The sequence below is a fragment of the Marmota monax genome, unplaced genomic scaffold (genome assembly GCF_021218885.2).
Source record: "Marmota monax isolate L192 unplaced genomic scaffold, Marmota_monax_Labrador192_F-V1.1 WCK01_AAM20220418_F8-fsc00140, whole genome shotgun sequence".
NCBI classification, from domain to species: domain Eukaryota; kingdom Metazoa; phylum Chordata; class Mammalia; order Rodentia; family Sciuridae; genus Marmota; species Marmota monax.
In genome coordinates, this window is record NW_026694256.1 from 4186503 (window position 1) to 4206451 (window position 19949).

The 19949-nt window shown below is 35.7% G+C and overlaps 1 protein-coding gene across 4 annotated transcripts in view; it reads left to right on the forward strand.

The window, feature by feature from the left end:
- Window positions 1-9131: 9131 nt before the first annotated feature.
- Pkib (cAMP-dependent protein kinase inhibitor beta) overlaps window positions 9132-19949 on the forward strand; it is a 107437-nt gene continuing 96619 nt past the window's right edge. For 2 of the 4 annotated variants that reach the window (XM_058586261.1, XM_046466999.2), the window contains exon 1: window positions 9132-9467. The gene's annotated coding sequence lies outside the window, so the exon portion shown is untranslated. The remainder of the gene's footprint in view (window positions 9468-19949) is intronic. The other 2 variants (XM_046467001.2, XM_046467000.2) reach the window with 2 other exon arrangements.

Consider the following 19949-nt stretch of genomic DNA (forward strand, 5'->3'; position numbering starts at 1 on the left):
ATGGTAATTTTATCAATTATGTTCCAAGCACATGGCTGACACAGGCCCTTATTGATAATGATACTCTATCATTAATATTCATAAGTATTAAAGTTTTAAAGGCAATATAGATAGAATTTAAATACAATCCTGGTCAACATAATACTTGTTCAAATCTAATGTAAAAACTTTACTTAATTTTAGATAGGGATGTGAATATCCATTTCCATTTTATCTGAAAATCTAGATATAAATAAAAAGTTACGGCCACATACATTGTCAGGAACAGAGCTGAGAACAGAACTTATCTCAGAATTATGTCAACTATAAAACTCTCCACATGTTTTCCTTTGGGAAAAAGGCAAGCAAATTCCTATTTTTCTTTAAGATTCCCTTCATTCAGTCCAAAACATTCATCAACAGTTCACTCTGGGCAGTGAACTATTACTAAGTATCTTGTGGAGAAGGATTTATTGGAAAACAAAAACTAAAAAATAAATAAATAGTATATGAACTTTTGCTCTAGTCAAGATGGAGTAATAGAGATGGGATTTACCCTCTGGCCTGGAACAATTAAAAAAGCAGATTATTAGGACAATGGTTTTCAGATATTGAGCATCAGGAAGCACAGGATAGTGAGAAAGGGGAAACAAATGAGGAGAGCACTGTGATTGCCTCAGATCAGTGTCTAAAGAGTTTCCAGGTGACAGGGCAGGGAGGGGGAGCCCAGGCTGAACCTCCTTATCTCCCATAATAGAAGAGATGGTGCTGGTCAACTTGGCAGTCAAAACAACTAGAGGTGGCATTTCAGGGTTTTCTAGCAGAGGGATCTGTACAGAGAAAGACCTACTGAAATCTCCATAAGATCCTCTCAAGTCTTTAGTTACTTACAGGTTAGTTTACACATGTGAGAAAACTAGAGACTGGGGAAGAATAACCAGAAGGCACACAGGGAATAATCATCAAAGGTCACACAGAGCTGAGAGTGATTCACATTTCTTCCAGCCAAAGTGAAAAACTTTGTAATTCAAGAGACATTACATAGAGTACTCAAAATTTATTACCTCAGTAGAGTAGCAAAATAAGCCCTAATGACTTCTTTCAAATCCCACCTTACAAAGCTAAACAGAAAGTCTCAAAAGGGTAAACTCTTGCCAAGCAACTTAACTATGACCAAAACTAATGTTTAAAAATACTAATAAGAGCACTGTGGCACATGCCTGTAATCACAGCAGCTGAGGAGGCTGAGGCAGGAGGATCGTGAGTTCAAAGCCAGCCTCAGCAAAAGTGAAGTGCTAAGCAACTCAGTGAGACCCTGTCTCTAAATAAAATACAAAATAGGGCTGGGGATGTGGCTCAGTGGTTGAGTGCCCCTGAGTTCAATTCCCGGTACCAAAAAGAAAAAAAAGAAGAAGAAAATACCAATAAGAAAACAAAAATATCCATTACCTACTTAGTGAGGTAAAAATCACAATATCTGGTATCTAATCCTAGGCATGCAGGGTAGTGTGACCCAACTAAAAAGGAAAAATGACCAATATAAACAGATCCTAAATTGACACAGACAATGGAAATAGTAGAAAAGAACAATATGAAAGTTATTGTAATTACATCCCATATGTTCATGAAAGTAAAGACTGAATATATTAAGTAGAGACTTAGGAGATTTGAAAAAGAATGAGCTCCAACTTCTGGAGTTGGAAAATATAATATCAGAGATGATGAATGCACTGTATAGAATTAAGAGTAGATTAAACACTACATAGTAAACAAAAATCAGTGAGCTTGAAGGTTTAGTATAGAATTATCAAAAATGAAATAGAGAAAAAGGCCAAAACAAATGAATCAGGCATCTGTGATCCATGGGACAATTTCAAGCAGCCTAAGCATGTGTGTGATTTGAATTACCAAAAGAGGGAAGCAATGATAATAATTATATGAAAGAATGACTGGCATGTTTACAAGTCAAAAGGTCAACAGGAGTTATAGTTTGACTATTAAATGTCTCCCAAAGGTTCCTGTGCTAAAGGCTTGGTCACCAACCATGTCACTATTCAGAGATGATAAAACCTTTAGGAGAAGGAGCCTAGTGGGTAGTAGATAGGTCATTGGGGATGGATCCTTAAAGGAAATATTGAGAAGACCCTGACCTCTCTTCTTTTTTTCTCTTTTCCTCATGGCTGTCTTGAGGTGAACATACCTCCTCTATCATTCACTCCTGCCATAACGAACTATGCTGCCACAGACCCACAGCAATGAGGCTGAATGAGCATTGGCAAAAACTTCTAAAACCACAGCCAAAATAAAGAATACTTGTTTGTCAAAGGTATTTGTCATAGTGACAAAAAAGCTAACACAATAGGCCTCAAGTACATGAAACATGAAGAAAACTACACCCAAGCCAACACAATAAAATAATTAAAATCATTACTAAAGAGAAACTCTGGAAAGTAGCTAAAAATTAAAACACACATTTGTACACCAGGAAAAATAGAGCAACTTCTTTGAAGTACTGGGAAAATAACCTGTCAACCAAAAATTTTTCTGTCGATCTTATTACTAAAGAAATGGTATTTTAATCAAATAGTTTTAAATCAATCAGAAAGGCCTTAGACTTGCTTTGTATATCTTCAAGGTGGTTGTAAACCACTCTTCTTTTCTCCTTCCAAATCTTCCCCTTCCTTTCTTTATCTATTCGAGTTTGGGGGACATTTTTTACCTTATGCATATCTATTATTTGGTAATGCTCAAGTGTAACTTGTAAAGGAAGATTTCTAATCCTAGATATCAGCATGATACTAATCATTGAGAATTGTTTTTTCTCAGACATTATCATCATCCTAAATTATTAAATTAATAATGTCAATTATTCTGCTCCATTTTCCCACAGCTGATCCCGAAGTGCTGCACAAGAAGGTAGTGATATTGTCATTATGGTTATAAAACCATTTATGGCTCACAGGAGAATGTTCTTTGTTTGGAATGGGAAAGGCAGAAAAGATACAAAAAGGGGACTGACTGTGGCAAAATTTTGAAGAGCATAATTGCCAGTAATATGAATCTAATCCCCAAATCCCAAGAAATAGTAATGCTAAAGATATTTCAACTGTTAAGATACATTCAATTAAGTTATTTGTTTTGGATTTGTGGGCTAATGTTAATTTTTACCGATTTTCTGACTCTGACAATATAAGGGAAATTATCAACAACAACAAACAAATATCTGTACCAATAGTGTTAAGTTTACAATTTAACAAGTTTTTAAAAGAGGTTAGCTTTCAAGTCCAAATGTCCAGGAACATCCTAAAAATCTTCTTTTTTTTTTTTTTTTCAGAGACTACCTAATTTCCAACGTGATGTATGGGTATGGTTAAATTTTCTACCTGAATCAAAAAAAAAAAAAAAAAAAAAAGACTTGATTAATTTTATAAGACAACCTTCCATTGTACTTGTCCATAGTTATTGTGGAATTCATGGCCATAATAAATGATTTACTATGAAAATTACTGTATAATAAAGAGACAATACACATGAAAAGTTGTAAGGGCATGTCAAAAACTTAAAAGAGAATTATGTTTTTCTTTATTGGTAAAACAATCTGCCACCCTGAAATAGTTTAAAATTGCTATATTCCTTTTATTGCTGAGTAATATTCCATTGTATATATATATGCCACATTTTTAATCCATTCATCTACTGAAGGGCATTTAGGTTGGTTCCATCATGACATTTGACGGTAAATGGATGAAACTGGAGAAGATAATGCTAAGTGAAGTTAGCCAATCCCCCCAAAACCCAAATGGTGAATGTTTTCTCTGATATAAGGTGACTGACTCATAATGGGGTAGGGAAAGGGAGCATGAGAGGAATAGATGACCTCTAGATAGGGCAGAGGAGTGGGAGGGGAAGGGAGAGGGCAGGGGGTTAACAATGATAGTGGAATGTGATGGACATCATTATCCAAAGTACATGTATGAAGACATGAATTGTTGTGAACATAATTTATATACAGATATGAAAAATTGTGTTCTATATGTGTAATAAGAATTGTGATTCATTCAGCTGTCATGTACTTAAAAAATAAAAGCAATTTAAAAAAATAAAAATAAAAATGCAATACTCCCCAAGCATGTGAAGAAAAGGCATATAGTTTGGACAGCAACTTTGAACACGTTTGAATGAATTGCACAGAAATGGAAAATTTTCATCAGTAAGCTTTCCAAAATAGACAATTTATGAATAGTAGTTTGGAGAAATTTAGTGATATTACTTAAGAGTGGAAGGTACTAAATATAAGCATATCTTCATATATCAATGATGAAATTGGACTAAGGAAGTTACATGGAATGGGAAGTTGCTTAGCTTATTCAGAAAATAGGATTTGTTTTGGAAAATGATAAGAATTACAGTGGGATGCAAGTAGATAGGCAATGTTCTACATGTTGTGCTGACTTTAGATTTAATAAGAAAGTCGATTCAGACACTTGCAGAATTTTAGTTCAGGACAATACTTTAGTCATTTATCTTCCCTCAGCCATGGGAAAACTGACTTCACTGGGTTACAAAGCCATGGTTAGTTCCATTTGGGATTGGAATACAAGGTTTCCTGCTTTCAGTGTTCTTTTCATATACCCTGTTACTCTGCAAAATGATGCTCCACTGACCAGGAATATTTCTTAGAAAATTTCTATTTTACATAATGAAAAGAAATAAGTCTCTTCCTTTCCCTCTGCTTCTCATTCTACAATCTCTTATCTTCTAAAAGCCAATTGTTTCATTTCACAATCCTTCCATTGCCCAACTTTTCCCTTAGTGAATGTGGGTTAGTAGCATTCTTCCTACTACACAGCAAGAATAGGGTCACAAACAAGCCCTTAAGCCTTAGGCCATTATGTTGTGCAAATTTAGCTTTAGGGCAACTTCCTTAGAGGCCAACCCCAAATGGATACTCATTTTCTCTGAGCTTGGTCTAGTTATGCTGCTACCCACCTGCCACAATTTGGAATCTTCTTAGTATCATCACTGGGAAGAAGATGCATGGAAACTGGTAGAATTTATAGCACCTGTTCTGTTTTTAGCTGAATGGAGTAAGGCCCAGAGAGTTATGCTTTTTAATGCGAGTTCCATTTGGCTCTGATTACACTTGGATATTTCTCAGAGTACTGATCATCTGGAGGAAGAGAATGGGGTAGCACAGTTAGTCTTGATTTCAACATATTCTTCTCCCCTCTTTGTGATGTATAGATTGTTCTCTATAAGTCATGGTTTGGGAAACTAGTTTAGCCTTAATGTCAGAAACATACAAAGTCACTACTCTGTCACTTCTAAATTTCACATTTTTAGGGTCAGATGAAATATGAAATACAGTCAAACTATAGCCTCTGCTTTAGTACTAGGGAACCACATATGTCACCTAGAATGTAGGGTGGGGAAAGAGAAGAAGCGTATAATCCTATTTCTTCAATTCCTTTTAACTAGATTTGGCCCTGTCTCAGGTACGTGACTTTTTGCCTCAATGCCTTTTTGTCCCCAAAGATAGATAACAATTCTCAGGGATGTAAAGTCTCTCTGGACAGTTTTAACATTCAGAATTTCACACCTATTAAATTTTATTATTGAAAAGCTTTAGAAGTATTAATAATCTTCATTTATTATCAATATTTTAGTTTACCAAATAAAACTGAAAATCTATCACCTCCCAGTGTCATTCAACCTAGCTATTCTTGCGGTCTCAGCAACCCTAGTTATAGCAGATTGAATGGTGGTCTCTTAAAAGCTTTGTCAAAATTCTAATTTCTAATGCCTTTGTATGTGACCTTATTTGGAAAAAGTATCTTTGAAGATGTAATTAAGGTAAGGATCTCCATGTGAGATGATTCTGGATTACCTGAGTGGACCCTAATCCCAGTGACCAAGTGTCCTTATAAGAAGAGAACACAAGACAGTAGAGGATAAATACAGAGAAGCATGAATATGAAAGCTTCCTGACTGTGAGATAATAGAATTCTTCTGGTTTGGGTCACCATATTTGCGGTAATTTGTTATGGTTACTCTAGGAAACTAACTCATTCCAATACAGAAACATGGAGTAAACCGACTACTTTCAACTTTTGCTACTCAGATCACATCCAGTCTGGCCCTAAAGGGAGTGGAACCCAATCAATTTGAAACTTTGTTGTCACACCCTTTCTCCCTGCAAATCTTGGTCTCCCCTCAAAATACAGTCTCCTACATCTAGTTTCTCCAAAACTTTAATCCCCAGAGGGTTTATGCTGCTTCTTGCTTCATCCATCCTTCCATTTCTTTACTCTTCCTTACAGTTTTGGTTATGTACTCTTCAGAGTACAATGCAAGATGAAAATGTAGTCTCTTTATTAAAAAATTAAGTATTTCAAGGGAGGGACAGTAGAGCATTAAGCAGAGCCTTATGGAAATGCTCAGGTTGTAGGGCCAAGAAGCTGGCTTTGTCTCCTCCATCTAACCACTCTGACCTTGCAGAATCCTTATTCAACATTGAAAAATACCACTACCTTTATAAAATATTCACTAATACTTTCTCCATATTCTGGCTTTAGGTGAAAATCAGCTTGCTTCTGAGAATAGTTTCCCCTACTTGTTCCTTCAATATAGACTGCCCAGTGTCCCATACTCTAGGGCCATGGGGATAGGGGGAGGCAGTGTTGGCATCCTTGTAGCTCCCCAGCACTGCACTGATAACCACCTCTTATACCAACCCTTGATGTACTTAGTCTCTTCCTCCTTAGATATGTACCTTCTTCCCCAAATTTGCATAGTCATCCACTCAATTTCAGATCATTCCACTGCATTCTTTGGTATCTTACTCATTCCTTCCTTACTCACTGGTACATTTTTATCACGTGAACATCTTAATCTCCACTTTCTTGATCTTCATTCTGTCACCCAACCCCACCCAGAGCTCCTTCATAAAGAATGTTATTATTATACCACCAAAACTTCAAAGAAAACTATCTTGCCTTTTGACTACAACCTCTTATCTTCCTAATTCCTGTTTGATCAAAAGTTGTTGTTTGTTGGTTCTTATTTTTTTCTTCTGTCTTTTGTCTTCCTTTATTTTTCTATCTAGCCTTAAATTAATCACATAGCCCTATCCTGCAGCTACTCAAAGACAGCATCTAAACTTTCTCTTTATTTTCTTTTTGCATCATATTACTTGATACAACTCCAAGTTGAATTAATTAAACTTTCTGCATTTAAAATCATACACTTGACATAATTTCACATGATATGTGAAATACTGCTAACACCAATTTCTTGATTCAAAAACACTTTGGATTTATGGTCAGGTTTTGTCTACCATTCCCAGCAGCAGCTAGTGCAAACCTTCAAGTTATCTATCTGACTATATCCCTCTTTACTTTCATTGTGGAAATGAGAGGCCACCAACATTTTCAATCTGCTTTAAATAGACAAAAATATTGTAATAAATAGCATTTTGTAAGTCATTATTTTTCCTTAAGTGGAGAAATGATGTAAATATTTATTCATTTAAAAAGTACTTACTAAGCACCTATTTTGTACAGGTGCTATTCTAGATATTGGGTATACAGCCCTCATTGGGCATATATGCCAACGGTGCTCATTATTTCAGATATGTAGTTTAAAAGCATATCAGTGGGGTTTAATTATTTTATCCAAATTTCAGGTTTTATAAAACAAATTTTGGGGGGGAGTGGTACTGGGGATTGCACTCAGGAGCACTCAACCACTGAGCCACATCTCCAGCCCTATTTTGTACTTTATTTAGAGACAGGGTCTCACTGAGTTGCTTAGTGCTTCACTTTTGCTGAGGCTGGGTTCTACTGCCTCAGCCTCCTGAGCCACTGGGATTACAGCATGTGCCACTGCACGCGACACTGAACAAATTTTTTGAGTATAAGAAATAGTTTCAGAAAAATCTAATCATGGTAGTATAATACATAAGTTCAAACATTTTAGCATCATTCTTTATCACAAGATCCCTAAAATAAATAAGCTTTAGAATAATTTAAGTTAGATAAAATATATCCTTTTATAGAATATAATAATATTAGGCTTTAGAAACATGCCAAATAATAAGTTTTTAAGTTGTACTAAAGATAAAAAAAATCCCAATCTCTCTTATTAATATATGTATGATACACAAGAAACTATGTTCTTAGAAAACAAAATGTACCTCTTTAACCATTAAGAAAAATCACAACCTTTATTAACAGGGTGTAACTTAAGGAATATCATTAACTTTGAAAGCAGAAAGACCTGAATTCAAAACTGTTTGGATTTACCAAACTTTGCAACATCATTAACCTTACTGCACCTCAGCTTATTATCTGCAAATAGAGATAATTACTATTACATTGTAGGGTTATGAATATTAAATAATTTAAAGAACCTAATTATAGCACTATTCGCAGACAATTTAAGTGAATATTTACCTAATTACATATTTCACATGGCCTTGGCTAAAAGGGAAATTTTGTAAATAGTAGGGAAGTGTCAAGTATCATAGGCCTTGAGTTCCAGGAAGCCAGAGACAGAATGAGCAGATTAATAACGTTCAGAAGATTGAATAATTACGACTCTTAGAGGAGATCTCAGGATTTCAGTGAGAAACCACTTTCTCAAGAAGGAGAAAAGAACTTCTTAATTTTTATCAGCAGCATGGTCATCCATTTTCTAAGGCTTTTAAGGGCAAAAGGAGACCTTAATAGTAAGGTCATTATTTTCCTTAGTGAGAACCTAATCGCCAAATTCAATATACATAGAGCCCTGCGTTTCTTTGCACAAAAAGTCTTGCATTCTATTTTTTTTTCCAATCTGTCAATAAAAACTTAATAGACACGAAGACCCAGATTCCAGGTGCAGGTAAGGAACTATGCACAGTCCTACCTTCTCCAAATAGCCACAATTAGAGCAAAGGGCAAACTTAGGGCACCTGCAGCCCAAACCCTAGGGGTGTGCACAAATCGGTCTACCAAAACCGGCTGGTAGCGTCAGTGAGCAGAGCAGCTAGAAGTGCGAAATTTCCTCAATGGTCGCCAGCGAATTCTTAACACAACCTCACCCAGGGGAACTGGGAGTGGCAAGCGGGGAAGACACGGGTTCTGTGACGATCTTGGATGATTAGTTAGTCGTCTGTTAACGTGCTCGTACGCAGGAAAAAGGCTTTCCCCCAGTGGCCAGCAGGGAATTGCCCTGGGGAGCTCTGCGGTAACCAGTTGTGCTCCTTGGACTGGAGCCTGCTCTGCTGCCGGGGGGGCGGGATCCGGTCGCTCCCTCCGCCCCACAAATCGCCGCCACCGCCTGGCTGCTCCCTAGTTCAGCAACTCAGACGCGGCCACAGCCCGGTGGACTGTAGAGGCGGCAGCAAGCTAGAGCCCGCGTCGCAGCTACGCGTCCCCGAGAGGCTGGGAGAGCCCTAGCAAGAGAGGACCTGGCCCAGGCAACGCCGGCATCTCTGCGCGCGGCTGGTATGTACCTGGAGGACCGGGCAGGAATCCGTGTCACTGATGAAAGGACGGAGGGAAGGGACTAGGGGAGTCGGGGAAACTGAGCAAACGATGTAAGTGCAACTTTCCCATTTTCCGCCGGGTCTGCACAGCATTGGGGAAATTCAAGGCAGATATCTCTTACTAGGTCGACCAAATCTTGAACTGTTAGCTAGGGTTCTTTCATTAGAGTGAAAGGAGGCGCTCAGGTCAACATGCGTAATCCGGGATGTCTGGTCATCTGCTTTTAGCTCACTCGCCACTGAAGGTGGGTATTGGTGACCTCCTGTTAGGAGTTGCTGAGCCTTTTCACAATCGCGCCGGCAATGCCACGTCGTTTTCTTTGGGCAGCTCTGTCCAAGCCCCAGGCAGCCAATGGCCACGGGGTCAGCAGGGATATGTGTTCCAACCAGCTCTTCCAGCGGTAAGCTGTGTGACTTTAGTGAAGTCACCTCATTCTACCGGTTTCTGTCCATTCTTGATAGAATATGCAGGTGAGTAAAACGGATGACCTCGCTTGTAGCGACTGGGCTTTTTCCTTCTTCTAGGACCTGGGGCGGCCCCTGAAGAGGGACCTGCGTGCAAGGTGGTCCCAGGAGCAGAAGGGGCAGAGTTCCTAGATCTCAGGAAACTGCTGCTGCTACAGCCCTTTGTGGAAGTTTCTGAAGGTGCCTTCTCAGGGCAGATGATCCTGCTTGACCCAATCCCCAGGGTCATAAGTGCCTTCCCAAGTCAGGTTGAGAACATAGGTCGTCAGGTCTTGGTAGAACTTAACCCTGAAAGAGCAGCCTGCCTAACTCATCCTTCAGAAAAGCGAAGGGCAGGAGCTAGACGCAAGGAAATCACTGAAACATCCCTGTCCCTGCAGGTGGTGGTGTTAACCGGAGTCCATGCAGGACCGTGTAGGTCCTTATCTAAAGCTGATGACCACTTAAACTCTCACTTAGAAAAAATAAAATGAAAACTAAAACACTCGTCAATGGTTGGATACTGAAAATGAATTAGAATTACATTTTTTTTTTTTTTAAAGCCAGGATTGAACCAGGAGCACTTTACCACTGAGCCACATCCCCGGCCCTTTTAAAAATATTTTACTTAGAGACAGGGTCTTGTTAAAATGCTTAGTGCCTTTGCTAAATTGGTAAGGCTGGCTTTGAACTCGCGATCCTCCTGTTTCAGTCTCCCTAGTCTCTGGGATTATAGGCATGAACTACCACGCCCATCTTAGAATTACTCTTGAAGCATTTCTTTGTATACTTCTAGATTCAAACTCCATCTGTCCACTTCCTCTCTCATAAGATGCCTTCCTTCTTACAGACATTGCCACACATTTGAAAATGTCTCCCTGGAATTTAATATTCAAAAAGCACAGAATTTGAATTATTAAAATGAGAACTGATTACCATAAAGCTCACAGGAAGCACTGGGACGTCAGGCAAGTAGGTTCTGGGTCAAGGTTGGTTAGATCAGCATTTTTCAAAAATTTGTTTCCTGAGATTGTTAAGCATTTTTCAGTGCCCCTGTACTGACACTATCTTAAGAGAGTTCCTTTCTAAGAAGGTGTTTAGGAAGTACAAATGTTCAATTTTGAAGCAAAGTTTGAGAAGAAAATTTGGAGAAGTTTTTAGTAATTGACTTTTTAATCTTCACCACATTCAACAAAATATCATATTAATAATGGATTACATTATGCAGAATATTAAAAAATGTGGCAAGTTTTATTTCTGTTAAAGGATTTTTTCTCTTCATTGGTCAGTTTTAAGCTGACCAGTTTACATTGATAATCGATAAATGTAATTTTCCTCATAATATTACAGTTGCAGTTTGCATTACAGATTTTTTTTTACAAGTTTGAAGTATAATTTGCAAGTTTACAAATTATACAGTGTATCCCTTTTACAGGCAAATGATTTTGAGAAACTTAGCCCTATCAATGATTTTTATAACAATCTCCAAGTTGTAAAACTACCATTAAAATCTAGTTTTAGGATATTTTCATCACTTTAAGATTGCTCATGCCTATTTATAGTCACTGTTCTCACCCTAGCTCTAGGCAACCATTAATTTTCTTTTAGTTTCTACAGATTTGCCTTTTCTGAATATTTCATATAAAAAGAATAATATATCATGTGTTCTTTTGTTTATGACTTTATTAACTTAGCATGATGATTTTGAGGTTCATCCATGTTGTGGTATGTGTTTTTATTGCTGAATAATTTTTCATCATATGCATATACCATATTCTGTCTATTTACCAGTTGATGGGAATTTGAAATATTTCCTACATGGGGCTGTTATGAATCATGCAAATCACATGCAAGTCTTTGCTATATCATTGGCTTTCATTTATCTTGGGTAGATACTTAGGAGTAGAATATCTTGGTTGTATGCTAGACTTGTGTCTAATCTTTAAAGAACATCATAAAATGATTTTGGGTAGAAATTATATATTTACAAAATGTAGACTGCTCTAGAGGAATGGAGGCTTCTTAGTGGACCAAATATGATTTTATATGTATGTGGAGAGAGGGTTGAGATAAAACACTTCACTTCCTTTGAATTTTAGAGCTCAAGTACAGCAAACAAATTTTTAAAAGTTGTTGCAACTTTTCTCAGTAATATTTCTTGCTTAAGGTTTTTTTTTAAAATGCTAACTAGGTTAATCAAGGCTAGATTTCCACTGAAATTGAGAATGAGAGCAATTTAACAATTGTATTTCAAGATGTTGATGAGACTTGGCCCTGAATGGCTTGACAGCAAATATTTTCAATGCAAAAGTTTGATTGAATTAGGAAAAAAAAAAACTATTCCTTTCTGAACATCAGAAGCAAACAATAAATGATATGATAAAAGACTTCCAGTTCGCAGCTACAAAACAACAACAACAACAACAACAAAACAAACAAAAAACAACAACAACAACAAAAAACCAGTCTTCCCAGGGATAGTTCATACTACAGACTTTACAGAGCATATTAGATTTGTGTCTTCCAGTTACTCTAGTCTTAAGAACATAACTATGTCCAAGAGTTGTATTCTTTGTTAAAAGGAGAGTTCACTTGTTTGAAAGAGCAACAACAAAAGAATTCACAAATGGTAAAAATGGAGCCAGACACCTTCCTGGACTCTTCCTTCCCACAGTCCTGGCTTCCTTATAAGCCCTAAGATGTGCTATGCTGATGAATGAAGAACCCCATTTCCATGGGGTGTGGGAATCAGCATTGGTAACTATAGTTTTTCATTTTAGGGTGTGAAATAAAGGGGGAAACTGAGGCCCCATGTGATAGCTTCAGGAGGAAAGCCATAGAAGAAAGTAAAGAGTTGAGTAGTCTCCCCAAGCATGCTTAATTTTAATAATCACAAAATGATTTACTTCTAGACTAATTTTGATGGGCTGACCTAATGTATCTTGAGAAGACAACACCATTCTTAAAATCAGTGTGTGTGTGTGTAAACAAGGAAGGCTTATAACTCATGTGATTACATTTGTTTATGATATATGTTTATTTTTATAAATGAAAATAAGTACTTTTATCATAGAGCTTCTGGAGTCAGGGATAATATTAAATCTCAAAAGGCTGAAATAAGTTCATTTTGTCTGGCTTTCCCAAAGAGGCCTTGAAATCTTATAAAAAACCAGATGATAGGTATGATGGATTTTGTAACATTTGGAAGGTTTGTTAAGAATCTATCAAGTCAAAAGAAGAAGTTACAAAGGCTGCTGCTTCCACAGAAACTGTTATGCCTCTTAGTTCTTAGTTCCTCTATTCCTTAGGAAGGATATCCATCATAGTTCTGTGGCATTGTAGTACAGAAGTGGAACTTTCCACAGTAGTGAAAAGTTAGAAAATACTAGGGGGGAAAAAAACCCAACCCATTTCTAATGTCTTTCAACCATATATACATACATGACCTGTTGTACATGTAACCTCCGAAAAAGTTAGTTTTGAGGGGCATTCAACAAACCATTTTAGTTGTTCAAAGCAAGGGTTTCTAAGGAGTGAGTTAGAGCAATAGAATGAGGAATGAAGACTATTCACATTCCAGAAATGTCAGGACCTGAAAATAATTAAGCTTAATAATATCTGGGATATGAAATTATACAGAGAGAGAGCAGTCAAGAATATTTCTCAGATCCTTGGTTAGTAGTTATAAGCTAGCGCTACTTGTGAACATAGCAATGTGAGAATGTGAGTAGATTTGGTGGGTGTACTAGATTATGTCTACCTCAAATTCATGTTCTTCCCAGAATCTCAGAATGTGACCTTATTTAGAAATAGGGTCACTGCAGATGCAATTAGTTAGGATGAGGTCAAACTGGAATAAGGATGTCTTTTAATAGAAGTCAGAAATATATAGAAGGAAGATGAACATGTGACAATGGAGGTAGAGACTGCAGTTACACAACTTTAAACCACAGGATGCCAAGGTTTGCTGTCTACAACCAGAAGCTAAGAATGAGGCATGGAACAGACTCCCTCTGCATCTAAAAGAAGGAACCAACTCTGTTAACACCTTGATTTGAATTGCTAGCCTCCTGAACTATGAGAAAATAAATTTCTGTTGTATTTAGCCACTTACTCTGTGGAAATTTGTTACAGCAGATTTAGGAAACAAATACAATAGAAATCAAAGATGATAGTGAAAGATAAATCAGAAGTAAGATGTCCAAGAGGCTGATGAATAAGAAACTCAGGAGATCTAGATTTAATTGAAATTGGCATGAAGGAAGTAAATACAATGGTGACACCTCCCATGGTAAGTAGGTAGAATGAGACCTAGGAGAAAGTGGATGGCTGGGAAATGAGATCGCTCAGAAGCCCAAGAGGAGAAGCTGGAAAAAAACATTGTCATAGCAACCAGTGAATGTAGAGCTTCAAAACATGTAGCATGATCAACAGGTCATAGTCATAAAAGGAAATAGCAGAAGAAGGATTAAAAGAACTTTTGATTTGACAAATAGCTTTAAGGAAATGGCAAGTAAGAAGATGGATCAACTAGTGTTGAAGACTCATCCAGCATTAAAGCGATGGAGGAGAAAGTTGGGTAGGGAGGAGGAGCAGAACACAGGATCAAATAAAACTTCTATTTAATGTTTAAAAGAGAGCCTTGATTCTTTCTTTAGCCACCATAAAGGACTCATGAGTGTGGGAAAGGCTGGTAGTACAGATTATTCACAGAGCTGTTTTCCAGAGGAGGGGTTGAATTAAGGACAAAAGTGGAATCCCTATATGTACAATATGATTTTCAATTTGGAAGAGAAGTTTGAAATTTTTCAATGGGAAAGTAGTTATTTTATTCTTTCCATATAAATGACTGTATATGTTTAAAAAAGGTCAACTAGTGTTTACTAAGCAACTTGCCATGCCTCAAACTAGATATTTTCATGTGTTTCACTTATTCTCTGTCTTGTGAGTGTTGGTGTAAGGCTGTTTTCCAGAAGAGTAGGTGAAGAGAGTATCCAAAGTCATTTAATAGAAAGTATCAGAGCTCAGATTTGATTGGTGCATGCATCCACAGCTCTTTGACCATCATAACTCAAACTGAATAAAATGCCTAGCTCATCCACTTACATTGGACATTCTTATCAGCCACTGCAGTGTGGCACATGCTCAGCTGTCATCCTCAGTGTCAGTTGCAAAGATGGTTGCAAAAAGTAACACAATATCTTGTGCAGTGCATCTAGTGTATACTGCCAAAGGTCAAAGTTCTACACCTCTGAAATGAACCAGGTCATTTGCGGTTTTCCATTCATTTGTCCTATACAAATTTGATAATAAGGAAATGAGACCTGTCTATAAGGGGAGGGGTATTTTTTATCCATTGCTTCAGGGAAAGATGGGAGAAAGTTTCAGGGGAAGTGAGGAGTACTTTCCTGACAGGGTAGGTCTGGGTCAGTTTTACAAGATGTTTGTGGATTTTTGCCAAATGATATTAAGCTCCAAGTAAATCTCAGCATAATTTATTCCAACTCTGAGAAGCTCATTTGGGGTTCTAGCTTTGAATTCTTTAAAGGGGAAATATATTTTTTTCAATTGATTCATTGGTAGGTTTTATTTCAATATGATCCATAAGAAATATGAGTTAAGTCTAATAGTTTAGGTTATACCTGAGGACATCTCAAATTATTTTACATAAGAATAGTTAAAGGTTTATTTGTTAGCTTACTTCTAAACTTTTAATCATAAAACTATCACAGTATTAAGTATATCTAAATATTTTTTATTTCTAACATTCAATATTGATCATTTCAATTTTGTGTATCTTCTAGTTTTTGCACATTTTAAGAATATATTTTAACATTAATCATAATAACAATGCACAATTTGTATCCTGCTTTATTCTTCTTAAAATTGCTATTGCCAGAATAAAAATGAGTAGGAACAACAGATTTAATGAAAAAATTAATTTATTGAGGTAGGTCTCACTAGATTGACCAGGTTGATCCTGAACTACTAGGTTTAAGCAATCTTACTTAACATCCTGAGTAAATGGAATTACAGGCAAATTCCACCACCCCCAGCAGATTGGAAAAAAGAAAAGAAAAATAAATAATACTTTCCTTTTATATAAAGTATTGTGTAAAAAGTTTTTAGCTAGATAAGTTCTAGATATTAAGGGCATGAGAAAACTGGCATTTCCAGTTTGCTGAAAGGCTACTTTCTAATTTCATTATGCCTGTGATAGGCATTGATTTAACACAAAATAAAAAATTTAAAAGTAGCTAACTCATAAAAATACGTTGTTTTAAACTTTAGCAATGTTTAAATGTAGCATGTGTTTGCAATTCAGTTCTTCACGAAGAATTACAGATGTGAAATTATACCCAAGGAGTACTGGTCCCACCTAAAGTATCACAAACTTTTAAACTTTTAAATTTTTAAAGAGTTTCTGTGATAATACACATTCTAATGAAGTCAGAAATTCAGAATAATATTTGAAAAACAATAGAATGTACTTTATTTAGTTGGCTGGCCAATTAGAAATAAAATTGTAAAATTATTTTTTGCATATACATAGCTTTTTATGAAACAAAATTATATCACATATGCCCTGTTTCCCACTTAATAAATCATTTTAATGTATCTTTCCAGATATATCTTAATATATCTTCCCAGTGTAGTAAATTATAGACTTCAGGGGATATATAGCATTCTATTAAACTACCTAATGAATCTCCTGTTTTTAGATATGCAGAATATTACCACATTCAGCTTTATAAGCAATATCATATTAGATAATGCTGTCAATGATTTTATATTGTATCTGTACCTATCTTTTTCTTATACCTTTATTTTATTTCTTTATTTATCTTTATATTTTTTATGTGGCGCTGAGGATCGAACCCAGGGCTTCACACATGCTAGGCAAGTGTTCTACTGCTGAGCCACAACAGCAGCCCTATACATATCTTAATTATTTCCTTTGAATACATTTCTAGACATAAAGTTGCTTGGTTAAAGGATATTAATTTTTTGAGGATTTTTATTATATTTTGCAAAATTTCTTTTTGGGAAAGTCTGTGATTTACACTCAAAGTAACATTTTTACTAACATACCAATATAGGTTTAAAGCATGTACTATCTTTCCCCACTAATTTATAAATTAAAAAAAAAATTTGGGTGAGGTATTCCAGGGATTGAACTCAGGGGTACTAGGCCACTAAGCCACAGTTGAATTATACAATTTATAAATTGGTGGGAAAAGATAGTACATGTTTCATCTTATTTTGACTGGTAGGCTGAATATTTTGAGTTAAGCAATATGTGTATTGAACATTTTGAATTTATTTTCATGAATAACTCATATTCTTTGCTTATTTTTCCATGTTAGGATATTAGCACTTTGCATGTCTGTTATGCTGCAATTTTTAAAATCAGCATATATATGTGTGTGTATATATATATATATATGCATACAAATACATGTGTGTGTGTATATATACATATATGTGTATATATATATACACACATACATGTGTATTTATATACACATACATGTGTATGTGTGTATTTGTGTGTATATATATATACACACACGCACACAACCACACACACATACATACTTGTAGTTGGACACAATACCTTTATTTTATTTATTTATTTTTATGTGGTGCTGAGGATTGAACCTAGCACCTCACACATGCTAGGTAAGTACTCTACTGCTGAGCCACAACTCTAACCCCCAAATCAACTTTTTTTGAAGTCACAAATTATTTAGGATGCTTTGCACTGTAGATATTTTATTTATTATGAATGTCAAATCTATCAATTTATTCTCACATTATCTCTGACTTTGTGAAGTTTGAGAAGTCCTTTCCCAGTTGCAAAACTGTTGATCTGTTTGCTTGTTGTACTTTTGGTGTCTTTTGTTTCTCTTTAAATTTTTAACTGCTTGAAAGTTATTTTAGTAAGGAATAAAGTAGTGATCTAAATTTATTATTTTTTTTAATGGTTAGTTCTGTCCCAACTCCATTTGTTCTGTAGTTGATTCTTTCCTCATTGATTTGAAATAGCTGCCCCGTGCCCTCAACCTCTCACCTGCCATGGATCTTACTACCTTCCTCATTGTTTTCCTAACCATAGTGACAGACATTTCACCCACATGCTTTCTTGTCACCATTTCTGAACCTTATTCCATCATCACTAAGCTACCTTGATCTACATCTGTCTTTTACCACCTCAAAGTAACATTTTTATAGTTTCTAGCTATTTTCATTCTCTTTGCTTTTAGTGATCAGAGTAAGATGTATTTCAGTGGATTCCATATTTCTATCAACACAAGTTAATGGAGAGCTTGATTGTGTACTTCTGGCTAGTCTTCTACCATCTTCTTTCCTACCAACCAAAGTAACCTCACAGTTTCACTACCACCTGCCTGAGTCCTCCATGAACCAATGACCCCTTGTCTTCTTGTTAATGCAAATTAATGCAAATATCTCTGTATTTCAATTTAGCATGACTAAATATCCCGTTTTTCCTGGGATTAAGGTGTTTACCAGGATGCTATATGGAGTGAAACTGACATAAAGGTCAAACACTTTTGAAAATTTTGAAGTTTTTTTTTTTTTTTAAGTCAAAGTCATCTGTCTTCTTAATTTTTAACCTTTCTGCTGTTGTTTTATCTCAAGTATGTTGTATCACTGTTTTATCTCTAGGTGGACTTTTTAAAGCTCTTGGGTGATGAGAAACTCTGATAGTTAAGCACATTTGTTAGGAATATTATAGTTATTATTGTTAACCATTGATAGAAAACTCACAGCAAATTGGCATAAAGAGAAAGGAGAAATTTATCAGATTTATGTAACTGAAATACTGTGTCTTTAGTCATAGCTTGATCTGAAGTTTGTTTTATAATGACCTGTTTTCCTTTTTGAATCTACTATTCTACTTGGCTTCATTTTCAGCTCTTGTTAGTGAGAAAATAGCTACTGACAGTTCAGAACTAAATACTCAAGTATGAACTCAAAGAAAAAGTGTGTCAAGTGTGTCTGTGCTCAGTGGCTTTGAAGCAAGTTCTAGGATGGACCAACTTGTATCATAAGCCCATCCTTGAAGCAATTGCTGTGGTTGGGAAAATGTAATAAGCCTGTTGGGCACATGTGAGTCACACCATTTCTGAAACAATCACTGCAACTAGAGACAATTGAAGCACTGACTACTCTGGTTCTTATCATTTTTGGAAACAATTGAATCAAACAGTAAGAGAAAGGAAGGTTTTTTCAAAGGGTAATGTTGAGCAGAAAAAGATATTTACTATCATCCTGAAAACTACTGACAAATGGGTTAAAACAAAGCGAGGCATAAACAGACTTTGATTAAACCTATAAACTGTGTTATGTGTAAAAACTGTAAGCATCATTGACAGATTTTTCATGAAATTTATAAGTGAATAACAGTATATACTATATATTTATGACTGAAAAACAGCATATATTCAGTATATATATTATATACTGAACAACAGTATATTTTAATATCCTGATTCTTGACTATATTCTTTGTAGTTTAAGTTGCAAATAAATTTTGTATAAATAAATCTTGTTCAGTGTAATCTTCTAACTAATTAATGAATTTTATTTTAAATTATCCACACTAAAATATCTTAAAGAAAAATAATAAAAAAGAAGGAAGGGACTGTTTCCTCTTTATATAATTATTTTTTCAACTCGCATTTGAGAAAACATTTCTGATACTATTATAATTTAGGACATAATTTTGGGGAAAATCACACTGGAAATAAATAAACAAAATAAACTGGAAATTAAAAAGTTTTTTGTATAGCCAACTCAGTTTTTAATTAGTCATAAGACCCTAGGGAAGTCTTTTAATTTCTTGAGATTTCAGATTTTTCTCAACATGATTTTACCAATATTAATAATGATTTCAGTTCTTCATCATGAAGTCACCCCATTGAAAAAAGTTCCTGTGTTTCTAAATAAAGCCTGTAATTTCATATTTTAA